Source organism: Odontesthes bonariensis, chromosome 16 (genome assembly GCF_027942865.1).
Source record: "Odontesthes bonariensis isolate fOdoBon6 chromosome 16, fOdoBon6.hap1, whole genome shotgun sequence".
Taxonomy (NCBI): Eukaryota; Metazoa; Chordata; class Actinopteri; order Atheriniformes; family Atherinopsidae; genus Odontesthes; species Odontesthes bonariensis.
The window spans coordinates 34,928,639-34,941,843 of NC_134521.1; the positions used below are offsets into that span (position 1 = coordinate 34,928,639).

At 40.1% G+C, this 13,205-nt stretch overlaps 3 non-coding genes across 3 annotated transcripts; all 3 read right to left on the reverse strand.

Annotated features, from left to right (window-relative positions):
- Nucleotides 1-6,868: 6,868 nt before the first annotated feature.
- trnav-aac (transfer RNA valine (anticodon AAC)) lies at nucleotides 6,869-6,941 on the reverse strand. Its single transcript has one exon. It is a non-coding gene; the product is annotated as a tRNA-Val (tRNA).
- Nucleotides 6,942-8,321: 1,380 nt separating this feature from the next.
- On the reverse strand, nucleotides 8,322-8,394 carry trnav-cac (transfer RNA valine (anticodon CAC)). The gene has a single exon. It is a non-coding gene; the product is annotated as a tRNA-Val (tRNA).
- A 918-nt stretch (nucleotides 8,395-9,312) lies between these two features.
- On the reverse strand, nucleotides 9,313-9,385 carry trnav-cac (transfer RNA valine (anticodon CAC)). Its single transcript has one exon. It is a non-coding gene; the product is annotated as a tRNA-Val (tRNA).
- Nucleotides 9,386-13,205: the final 3,820 nt, after the last annotated feature.

The following is a 13,205-nucleotide window of genomic DNA, read 5'->3' on the forward strand; positions in this document are numbered from 1 at the left end:
TTTTTTAAGTAAAGGTTTAATTACAGCAACCTTAAAAGTCTGAGGTACATATCCTGTCAACAAAGACAGATTGATCAAATCCAATATGGAAGTGTCAATTAATGGGAAAACCTCCTTGAACAGTCTGGTTGGGATTGGGTCTAAAACACAAGTTGATGGTTTAGAAGAGACTATTGCTGTTGTTAGTTCAGAGAGATCAACTGGACAGAAGCCGTCTAAATACAAATCAGGTTCTAAAGATACTTCTAAAGCTGCTGTACTTGATGATACATCACTGATAATAGTGGGAAGGACTCCATCAATCTTCTCTCTGATAGAAACAATTTTATTAATAAAGAAGCTCATGAAATCATCACTGCTGAGAGTTAAAGGAATAACTGGCTCAGCAGAGCTCGGACTCTTTGTCAGACTGGCTACAGTGCTGAAAAGAAACCTGGGATTATTCTTATTCTCTTCTATCAATGATGAATAATAAACAGTTCTAGCTTTACGAAGGGCTTTCTTATACGTTATTAAACTATCTTTCCAGACTAACTGAGACTCTTCTAAATTAGAGGAATGCCACTGTCTCTCCAGCTTTCTTGCAGTCTGCTTTAAAGCACGCAGCTGTGAATTATACCAAGGAGCCAGCCTCTTCTGACTGATTATCTTCCTTTTCAGAGGGGCAACATTGTCCAGTGCTGTACGCATTGAAACTATAGTGCTGTCAACAAGAGAGTCGAGTGTTGCTGGAGTAAAGTTTAGGTAGTCGTCCTCTGTCATATCTGCACATGGCAGTGAAGAAAAGGATGATGGAATTAATTCTTTAAATCTGGTTACACCATCCTCTATACGTAAATTTCTTCTCAGAAACTGTATAGTCAAGTAATGCAAACTCAAAGGTTATCAGAAAATGGTCAGATAAGACAGGGTTATGAGGGAACACTGTTAACTGTTCACTCTCAATGCCATAAGTCAGCACAAGATCAAGGGTGTGATTAAGGCAGTGAGTCGGTCTGTGAACACTCTGAGAAAATCCAATAGAGTCCAATATAGAATTAAAGTTCATATTCAGGCAGTCATTTTCAACATCTACATGAATATTAAAGTAACCCACTACAATGACTTTATCTGTACTCAGCACTAACTGGGATAAAAACTCTGAGAATTCAGACAGAAACTCAGAATAAGGGCCAGGTGGACGATACACAACAACAAACACAAGAGGTTTCTGGGATTTCCACTTTGCGTGGGAAAAACTGAGAATCAGAGATTCAAAAGAGCTCAAACTAATCTTGGGTCTGGGACTGATGAGTAACCCTGATCTGAAAATAGCTGCCACTCCTCCTCCTCTGCCTGTGGTTCGAGGAACGTGAACATTTAAACAGTCAGAGGGAGTTGCTTCATTAATGCTAACATAATGCTAACATGATGCTAACATGATCCTCCTGCTGCAGCCAGGTTTCTGTAAGACAAAATATATCAATATGATGATCACACATCAACTCATTCACTAACAGAGACTTCGAAAGGAGAGATCTGATATTCAGCAAACCACATTTAATAGTTTGATGTTTTTGTTCAGTTAAAGTTTTTGTTTTAATAATTTCTTTTTGCACAAGAGGATTTGCTCCTTTTGTGTTAATTGATTGGGTGGGTAGCAGCAGGTGGGAAGCTGCAGAGAAGTGTGTAAGACTACAACTCTGCATCCTGGTCTGAGCCCTGGGTTGTCATGTTTTAGGGTGGCAAATAAATTCATCCATATTTCTAGAAATGAGAGCTGCTCCTTCCAAAGTGGGATGGATGCCGTCTCTCCTCATCAGACCAGGTTTTCTCCAGAAAGATTGCCAATTATCTATGTAGCCCACGTTGTTTGCTGGACACCATCTAGACAACCAGCGATTGTAAGACGACATGCGGCTAAACATGTCATCACTGGTCAGATTTGGCAGGGGTCCAGAGAAAACTACGGAGTCCGACATTGTTTTGGCAAAATTACACACCGATGCAACATTAATTTTAGTGACCTCCGATTGGCGTAACCGGGTGTCATTAACGCCGACGTGAATAACTATTTTACCATATTTACGTTTATCCTTAGCCAGCAGTTTTAAATAGGATTCTATGTCGCCCGCTCTGGCCCCTGGAATGCATTTGACTATGGCCGCTGGTGTCTCTAATGCCACGTTTCTGACTATAGAGCTGCCTGTTACCAGGGTTTTGTCCTCAGCGGGTGTGTCGCTGAGTGGGGAAAATCTGTTTGAAGCGTGGACAGGTCGATGGTGAACAACGGGCTTGACTTTAGAGCTATGCATCTTCCTGACAGTCACCCAGCCACGTTGTAATCCTGGCTGCTCAGGTTCTGCTAGGGGGAGGCTAATTGAGCTAGCTACGCTAGGTGGCTCCACACTGGCAAAAGGGGCCTGGCTCGCTATCGGTTGATTTTCAACAGTGCAGAGCCGAGCTTCCAATTCAGATAACCTCGCCTCCAAAACTACAAAAAGACTACATTTGTTACATGTACCATTATCGCTAAAGGAGGCAGAGGAGTAACTAAACATCTGACACACGGAGCAGGTGAAACCAGGAGAAGGAGGAAGGGAACCGGTAGCCATGCTACGCTAGAGAACCAGAAACACCGTTAAAAAGTGAGAATAAAGATCTGTAGGAGTGTGTTAGAACAGAACGGTAGGCTATAGAGTTTAACTATGCAAAATTGTGTAAGTTATAGATCGAAATAAAGTGATTATCAGTACTCCAAGCGGAGCAAGAAATTCCACAGTGCACGAGCAAGGTAACAGGAAGTGATGCAACACGTCTTACCGCAAAGCGTCACAGCGTCATTTACGACAGTGTAACCGTACATTACCTCCAAGCCTGTAGGGGGAGCTCCATAATGGGCTTTTTGAGAAGTTACATTGTATCACAGCCCTATCTAACAGCCTTGCCACTTACTATTAAGCCCCATTGTACCGGCTTTTTGGCTGCAGTTCCCCCAGAATTCCACTGGGCGCGTCGGTGGAGACCAGAATGAATGGGGCCCAATGGAGCTAGATGCTACAAATGGTCAGTTTCACCTAAGTCTCCTCAAAAGCGCTCAGATTTGAATGTAGTTTCTGAGAGCTCAACATGGGTTTCAAGTCAAAAATCTACTGAACGAGTACATATATCCCTTTGATTTCTTACAGGTTGGCTTCTTGTTGTCCACAACGTGCTAGCATCGTGCTAATGACAGCTGGTCGACCGGCGAAAGAATGAATTACGACCAGAGGCACCGCTTGACGGCTGGCTCCATACCAAGCGACAACAGAATTAAGATGGACTTTTTCCGCTTATGTTACCTCTGCTCTTCCAAACCTTTTCCGCAGTTACGGTCACTTTCATTTGACTTTGCTTAAAGCGGCATCTCCGGTCGTAAGCTATGTATGACATCATATACACTTAAAATCCTTTTTTTAAGCAAATGAGTGGCTCTAAAAATCTAAAACTCAGCCATGGGTATTTTCTAAACATCCTCTTTCGAACACAACATTCGAATTACTAGAGAAAAAATTATATCTTGAGATAAGGGCACGCTAGGGCGTATAGAGCTTGAAAGTCCCGCCCCCTTTTTTGCTTTTTTTTCCTACTTCCGTCGTCCCCATGGGACCTCATGCCTGGATCTATTGACATGGGCAGGATGATGTCTTCTGTTCCCAGTCATTATATGCCTTTTTACAGTACACGCATGATGTTCTGGGGTTAAATATGGATGAGTTCATGCAAAAACATTGGCGATTTGTCGTAGGAGTGCCTGGTTAAACGTTGTAAAAAAAAGTTAGGGTAAAAAGACTACATTGCGTCGCATATGCTACGTCACTGATCATATTTCCCACCATGGACGAAGCCAGACATATCACCACCAGCATAGCAGAAGCTCTCCACGTGCCCCGACTGGTAGTGGTTCTCTCTTCGGCTCACAAGTTTTCGTTCGCCCTCGAAAAACTGAGTGAAACTGGCCAACGACAGCGCCATGATTGCTCTTCTTCTTCCACTCCTCCGCGCGCCCAAACGTGATGACGTTTATTTTCCGTGCCAAACGCTACATGCTGTAGTTCGAGAAATGCTCAGAAAAATAACTTAACAATGAAGCACTTATGCCCGCTAAACTGTTACGCTACTGGTATGAAAAAATATTAAAAAATGTCCTACACAACATATGTGAAATGCAAGACTCAATTCCATCAAGCGCAAAAAATAGTTTTATTCCGTCATGGCTCCGTCATTGACTTGAATGTCAAATTATTACACTTCCGTGGTCCCGAGGGGAGGAAGTTGAATGACGTCAAGGAGGCGGGACTTTCAAGCTCTATAGGGCTCGGGCACACGCGTTGCATTCTGGGATATGGTCGCCATATTGGAGGCACAATCTCGTAAACAAACCCTGAGGCAAGACGGAGATCAAGGACCAAACAGTGAGAGAAAAGTGAGAGAAAAGCATGTTAAAATCGAAGAAAGGATGTGGGATATACCGGGATACATTACAGAAGGAAGCCAGAGATCGGTACATACAGAAGATTGGCGTTATAAACGGACTGGACCCTTATGAAATACCGAGCAAGGAATGGATTGTCGACGAAGATTTACTGCCTAAGTTCACCCTTTCGGACATAATTGCGTATATAGTATGTGGTGTCAGTGCTTATACTGCAACAGTTTCAATTATAATGACACTTTACACTTTTGTCATGTTACTCTACTTGTAAATAAATAATGAAACACACACACTTGGCTGTATCTCAAAGCATATTTATTTCAGACGACTTCAACTTTGCACAACACTCCTGCTCATGGTGGTCAGAGTACAACATACAGACACAATCTTGTCAAAGAATGTTTTGTCTTCACCTTCGCATGGCAAAACTATGTTGATAGGTACTTTTGCTGACAAAAAGGTGTATTGTTTCTGACAGTTCCAATCGCCCTTTCCATGTGAATTTGGAGATGGGCAATTTTCCTTGTATTTTCCACATTAAATTAAGATTAAGATCAGATTTATTGTCATGTATACATGCATACACACGAAATTTGTCCTATGCTTTTAACCCATTGAGACATCCCTTGCTTCCAACTGACAGTGTCCTCTTGTGAAGGCGGGGATCTTTACCTCAGCACACAAAAGTCCCAGCACACAAAAGTCTTTAACTTACCAGAATGAAAATGCAGAGAACACACTCTCATCGACACCGGGATTGAGTGGAAAGTTATGCTTGGTCGTCTTACAGCAGCGATCCATGCTAGTCGACAACGCTTTGTTATCTCGGACACTTGGTCTCCGTGGGTGCGCCTCCAAGCAGGAAACCGGTAAAAAGATAAACCATTTACGATTTCCCCCCCATTCCTGTCACGGCTTACGCTATTGCACCCCACGACACAGCAACGTGCGACCATAGTGGCAAAGACAATAAGTAAAATAGATAAACCAACGAAGAAAGTTCCGAGACCAGGCGGGAGTACGTCTGCGCGCAGTGGAAAACAATGTAAACAAAACAGTTCTGAGCCTCCAGTATGGCCGCCGCTCACGTAGTGACGTCACGTGCCCCATAGGACTCCATTCATTCTGGTCTCTAAAAATTGAGCGCCCCACGTGGAAAGAGGGTGGAACTGCAACCAAAATCGCCTCGTTGGAAACCGGAAATGCACCGTGAGTTGCGAATCTGGTAGTAATAGCAGAGAGTCTCTATTATGAGGAGAGGGAAAACTGGCGGCTATTTCCGGGTGGTACTGCACTCTAGGGGCGCCAACGAAGCAGTGCAGAGCACGCCGAACTCTATGGTGGTACTATGAAATCCACCTTAGATGCAGCCATTGCTTTGGATATAATTTTTTATATTTTTTCATTTTAATTTTCCTAAAGGCAGGATAAATTATCCTTTCAAACGGCACTTGGTTTGATTTTTTAGACTCACTAGATTTGTTTAAAATACACATTTATTGTCAGTATTGCATCCCGAGTGACGTCACGCATGTGGCATCACTTTACGGCATGGTCAGTCCTAGCGCTGAGCTAGCAGAGAGGTGTTAGCTCAAATAGTTACAGATTTCAGCACAGCCCTTTTACATACTCTCTGACTAGCCTCTGGTTTAGCTTTGGTTGTTGTTAGCAGCACCAGGTTAGCACTCTGGCACAGTGGACGAGTGCCGTAAAGCAGCCGGTCGTAATCTGCCGTGCATTCTTCAGATTCCGTTAGCTAGATGCTAGCGGATACTGACTCGCAAATGCCAGACCTGTAAGAAAACAGAAAGCTATAACTCCCAGGTTATTGTACTTTCGATATAAATCCACATCCCTCTGTCAGAAATCACAGTATTATTTTCAGGTTTCAGTCGCTAGCGGGGACATTTTTTGAGTTATTAGCGCCAGCCCTATGGAAAATGGTCATTCTGCACTCGCTCGCCAGCGCCCCCAGAGAAAATCAACTGAACTGCGGCCAAATTTTTTACAATGGGGCGAATAGGAAGTGGAACGGCTGTCTGTAAAAGGGCTGTGGTAATAGAGAATCTGTGATTGTATTGCTTTAATCACATAAACTGAGGTGAAGTATGTTGCAGTACACAGTATCTACCACCAGGTGGCAGTAAAAGGCATAAAAAGGATAAACTACTTTTTTAAAAAGATATTTTGAATAAAGAAGACTAGCATTAAAATCAAACTTCTCAAGTTTAACATCTAATCATTATTGACATTTAACGAATGTATAATTTTATTTTATTTTTAGAGCTAGAAGAAGACAGCTGTCCGTACACGTCCCTGGAGGCTGTTTTCTCCTTTTTAACAATTTAAGCACAATTGTGCCAAGTGGGTTGAAAAAGATCAATCACTTAATAGTATAATAAGAAACATAAATAATGTTTCCGCCCGGTTTCGAACCGGGGACCTTTCGCGTGTTAGGCGAACGTGATAACCACTACACTACGGAAACCCAATAGAACTGTGTAACATATGCAAATATCATTGATAAACAAGATGAACATTCCTATGGATGAAATTTTATAAGTTGACATATAATAATTTTTTTCTCTAATTTCATTACATCTCTCTTGCGTTAAGTGCATATTTACTGGCTAAAGACAAAGTCTTTTTTCTTTTAACCCTCTATGGTACGACGTTGCCATTTGGCAACAAACCCATTTTAAGTCTTCTACTCATAGACAATACATACCCAGTTATGATGCAATGCATTAAAAGAGAGGTGGGGTTCTAAGTAAACCAATAGCAGTGTTTAAATCTGTCACATGACTTTCTGGAGGCTATTTTGAACCCCTTTTCTGCAGACATCTTCACAGGGAGGAGCCTCAACAATTGACTCCTCAAAAACAGCTAAAAAAAGTGTTTTAATGACATTTTTCAACTGGTAAAAAAATATATATTCAATAAAAGGCGAGTTAAGTTCATTATTCTGTAGTTTATTGCACTGTACTTGATCATTAAATAATAGAAAAATGTTAAAATGTGTATGTTGCCATATGGCAACACCGTACCATTATGAACTGCTAGCCTGGCATGTTGATAACATTTTGTATTTAGTTGTAGGCCTATATTGTTCAAAAGCATCAATCAACCATCAATTTGACAGATACACATTTGACTGTTGTAGTAAAGTCAATAGAAATTTCATTGGTGTACACTGATCTTCTATAGTCTACTATAATAATGCACTTTGTGAATCCTTTCGGCATTGCATATGATGATATTTGACACATCTTTCTTCCATTTACATAATGAATGCAACAATATTTTATGGTTTCTCACGAGAGAAAGCAAAACTAGCCTTCCCAGTAGATGGTAGTGAAGATGAATTAGGATTAAGTGTGCAAGTGGCAACATCGTTTTACGACTTGCGAGCATAATCCCAGACAACCAGTCCCACAAGCTGTTTTTTGATAACTGGTTCAGCAGTGTAGATCTCCAAGTCGCTATAGCACACAGTGATATAGCACAAAAATTTGAATTAAACTATGACAAATGTCTTTTTAAATGGTTTTTACTTTCAAATGAGATGCATTCTTAACTGTTCAGGCTACTGGGGATTGTTGAGACTATAACATGAGTTTTTAAATAAGTGTTATTACAATTTTAAACAAAACTCTCTTGTTTTCATTACTTTCCACTATCGTACCATGTTGCCGTATGGCAACAAACCCTAAAAACTACTAAAAAAATAATATTTTTTAAAAATGTCTCTTGATTAAGTTTACTTGGTCTATTTTAAGACAAAAAAACACCCAAAACATTTTTTTACCAACTGGGATCATAATGCGTACCATAGAGGGTTCTTTTAAAGACAAAGTGCACAAAATAATGTTTCCGCCCGGTTTCGAACCGGGGACCTTTCGCGTGTGAGGCGAACGTGATAACCACTACACTACGGAAACAACTGTATTTACCTGTGTGATAAAGCTTTAGATATACCTTCCACTGCTGCGTTCAGGGTCACGTTAATTTCCGAGAGATTATGTACTTCAAATCAAAGATATTGTCCATTTACAACATTAACACGATGGAAACATGTATTTTTGTCTTCAAAGTCCGGTAGGGAACACACACTTCCATCTCATTTCCAACAATATTTTCAAAATAACTCAAACATTCACTCCAGAACAACTCGGCAATCTAAACTGCTTCATATCCCACTCTGTTGTTCCACTGGAGCGCAGTTTTCCATCAAATATAAAGGTGTAACTTTATGGAACAAGTATATTCACCTGACAAACAGCTCTCCCACCCTACCTGTTTATAAAATGAAATTATAAGATTATCTGTACTTTATGGGATTAATATCTTAATACTTTTTCTTCTCTTTTTTTGTTTATGATTGCCATTGCAATTTATTCTTTTGATTTATTGTAATTTATTTCTTGATTCATTGCTTTATTACTGATTTTTGTGATGTTGTTTTTATTCTCTATTGGTTGTTTTTGTTGTTGTTTTTTTTCTCTCTCATTAATCCATTTGTTGTTTTATTCTGATAAGATACATTTAATTTTGCTGTGGTTCTCGATAAGCCCTCCCAGGGTTTCTAACCTCTCCAGCACGGATTCATTGCAGCTTATCGTTTATTATCTATTGTATATATTTTTCGTTATATACTTTTTTACTGTTTTATTAAAGTGCAAAAAAAAAAAAAAGTTATTTTCATTACAGATGTCGTATAGTTTTGAACTTGTGGGAGACGCTATTTCCCGCACAGGTTTTTATGGTGTCGTACTGTGGCCTATTTCATCACAATATTCCGACATAATGTACTCAGCATCTATGTCTGTTTATGCTCCAACGTACATGCGGAAAAATAATGTTTCCGCCCGGTTTCGAACCGGGGACCTTTCGCGTGTGAGGCGAACGTGATAACCACTACACTACGGAAACAGCTGATAAGAAATGTTCTGTGTAGTCGACTAAATAGATCATCCGGTCCGCCGTTAAAGGTATAGTTCGCCTCTTTTGACATGAAGTTGTATGACATCAGCAACATCATTTATGAACATCTTCTTACCCCCTGCTGCGTCCTGTGAGCAGAGTTCCAGCCTCGTTTTGGTATTTGATGAAGGTAGTCCAGCTAGTTGGCTGGGGTTTAAAAAATAAAGCGTTTTGCTTCTCAAAACAATATGCGTTCAAAAGAGTAATACATTTGCATCACAAAATCGTTCTCCAGGAAAAAGTCAGACCTCACAATCGCTTGGCCCTATTTTCTCTCCCTTCGTATCACTGCCTGCTTGTGTATGTAACGGGTGTGTGTTTGGGGGAGGAAGAGGACTCAAGACGCTGCTTTTCTGTATTTATTTTCACCAGAAGACTCTTAAACATGCTCCTAAACATGCACACATATAGTGTTAACACCGCCAGGAGGTGCAAACTAGCAACCTAATGCTACATGGACTACACAACTGCATGAATAAATCCCGCCAAAAACATATACGCAAAACTAAAAACATCCTTATAACTTATATTAATGGTAAAAAGTAACACAAGACAGCTTGGAAACATAAAGTATGTAACAGAGAATAATGTACAACGAATATTTCAACATAAATGACTCAGTTTCAGTAGAAAATAACACAATGTCACTGCTGTATTTTCCACACAACTTACCCTCAGCAAAACACAACGGGATTGTGAGGGCAGAGCGGAGGGGCAACAGAAGCCCAGAGCAACGAAAAGGGCATAGTGCAGGTGTGTAATTAACTCAGGGAAAATGTATAAAATAATGGTAAATGAAAATAACTCAGAGATAAAATTCATAAATACTCAAAATAATCATGAAATGATAAATAAAATAAATAAATATAAATACAATTTGGAAATAATAAACAATAAAATGCATTTTTAACTACGTTACATGTAGACCGTGCAGACCGAAGTGCAGAGCAAGCAGTCCCCTGCTTCCAAGCAGCAAACACCGTAACAGGCGCGGCTGTCGGCAGGCGGCAGCAGGCAGTGATACGAAGGGAGAGAAAATAGGGCCAAGCGATTGTGAGGTCTGACTTTTTCCTGGAGAACCATTTTGTGATGCAAATGTATTACTCTGTTGAACGCATATTGTTTTGAGAAGCAAAACGCTTTATTTTTTAAACCCCAGCCAACTAGCCGGACTACCTTCATCAACACCAAAACGAGGCTGGAACTCTGCTCACAGGACGCAGCAGGGGGTAAGAAGATGTTCAGAAATGATGTTGCTGATATGGGATGTCATACAGCTTCATGTCAAAAGAGGCGAACTATCCCTTTAAACTCGAAGCTGTCTGTCATTTCAAAAAAACATCTGGAGTTAAATGTTCTGCCTCTCGGGTGATATTTGTTTATGTGTTCATCAGGTCTTCCTTCTGACAGTAACGTGACTCAAGATGTGTCAGGAACTGTGGCGGGAAACCACACTCCCTGACACATTCTCTGAATTTACTCCTTAAATGCAAATGGTTAAATCTATTCCTGAATCATGAGGAAATCATGTGGAAATCACATGAAATCGATGTTAAATGGTCTTTGAAATATTTTCTCATATTTAAATCCTTTCTCAGGTGAGTTGGAAGGACCTGAAGACACTGAAGAAGCTGTCCCAACACAAACTTTTCCTCATTTCAGACTAAACAAAATGCACTGGAAAAAATCAAAGTCTTACCAAGTATATTGTGGAGGGGGCGTGGTGCATCAGGTGCAGAGGAGAGGTGGGAAGGGCTCAGAGGACGGTGGGAGGGGAGATGATTGGCACACCTGCACATCGTGCTGGCCCAGGCAGAGGGAGAGATGACCAATCGAGGCAGCGGAACGGACGGAAGCCAGAGTCACGGAAACCAGCGATCGTCTCCTGCATTCTGCCTTATAGCCTCGGTCATCGTGAATAAAAGAGTTACCCTTAAGAAGTTGTCTCTGCGAGTGTGTTGGGAGAACCCACGGTGGCAACCAGACTTGCCACATATATTGGTCTAATTTCTAGTCAAAATATCTCATTACACTTAATATAAGACACAACTGCCTAACAAGTACTATTTCAGACAGATATAGAGACTTTTTTGAAGACAATACATCTGGAATATCTTGTTAAATGAAAAAGTCTTGAAAACAAATTGTTTTGAGTCATATTTCACATGAAACAAGCTTTTTTGACATTTGAAGAGGTTTTTAAGCTAATTTCAAGATCACTTTTAGCTCAAAAGTCCCAAATATCACATCTTATTTCAAGAAATCTTGACAAGCCGATTTTCACTAGTTCCATTGGCAGATTGTTTTTCTTATTTCAAGCAAAAACGTCTTGTATTTGTTGTTTTTTTATTTATTTTTGGAGGGGCATTTTTCCAGTGTGTGTCTTTCTGCCTATTTTTAAGAGGCATGTGCAACTGGTTGCCTCAGTAGGGGAAGTTCCCCAACGTTTGATTCTTTCTGCATCGAGTTCTTCCCCTTTCTTTGTGTTGCAAAAAATTTGGAAATCACAAGTTCAACTGAAAGCCGACCCAAGCCGTTATTAAAGGAAGACAAACTGTTTGAGTGTGGGATGATGGGCTGGATGTAAATTCAACACAGTGTTTCTCCTTCGGAACAATTGAGAAAGATTTAAGAGGGGAATTCCTCGCTTGCAGTATTTCTTCACACTTGACCGTCAAAGAGAAACTACAGACGCTCCAACTTCTAGTAAACAGCTCGGTTTTATTTAAAGGTTCCAACGAGTGTAAACATGGAGCCGGAGGAGTGGGCTGATCGTGTTGATCAGTTAGGTTCTTTAACATTTTAAATAAACTCTGAAGATGATGAAACATCTGTAAAAGCTTCAGTTGGAAGACAACAAAACATCTTTGAGGAGGTTTATTCAGTGTTAAATCAGGTTTTTATTCTTTCTTCAGCATCAAACAAAGATGAAATAAATCTGAGAAAGAACAACTTGATCAGTCCTGTTCTTATTTTATCCAGGGCTGGGCAACGATTAAAACTTTTAATCTAATTAATCACATGATTTCCCTGATTAATCATGATTAATCGCATTTGTACGCAAAATCCAAAAATGAATTAAAAAGTAGTGTATAGCCTTTAGCATTTAGCTTTATTTTAAATGTGCTCCCATATGAATGAAAGTGCCATAACATTTGTTGTGCAAACACACTTTTAACATCAGCATCTTTCTGTAGTTTTTATGTAGAAGCCTCGCTCCACTGTCTGTTTCCTTGAATGACTTGCTGCTATCAGTTGTGTGTTTTGCCTTTAAGTGATATTTTAGACTGGAACTACTAAGCTGAGAAGACAATTCAACTTGGCAGTGTTTACAGATGACTTTGGTTCTGTCCACTCCGCCGTCTGGAAGAACTTTAAAATGAAAATGGCCGAGGAAAAGTTCCGTACCCTTCTCCATGTTTGGTGGATCCGCCGATTACTTTCTTTTCCTGTTCCACAGCAGACAGCAACAGACTTTTACAAAATAAAAGCCTGTGAGCAACAGACTTTTACAATAATAAAATAAACAATAAAACCTGCGTTAATGCGCGATAAAACATTTATCGCGTTAAATAATTAACAAGTTAACGCGATAATAACGAGTTAACTCGCCCAGCCCTAATTTTTATTTGATTCACATATTAAAACACACACAAAATATTAATCTCATTTTCTGAGACTTTGACTGATATTCTTAAAACAATCTATCAATTAAAAGTGCTAAACTTCCCATCTGATGTTGTTTCATACATTTATTTTACATTTCAGA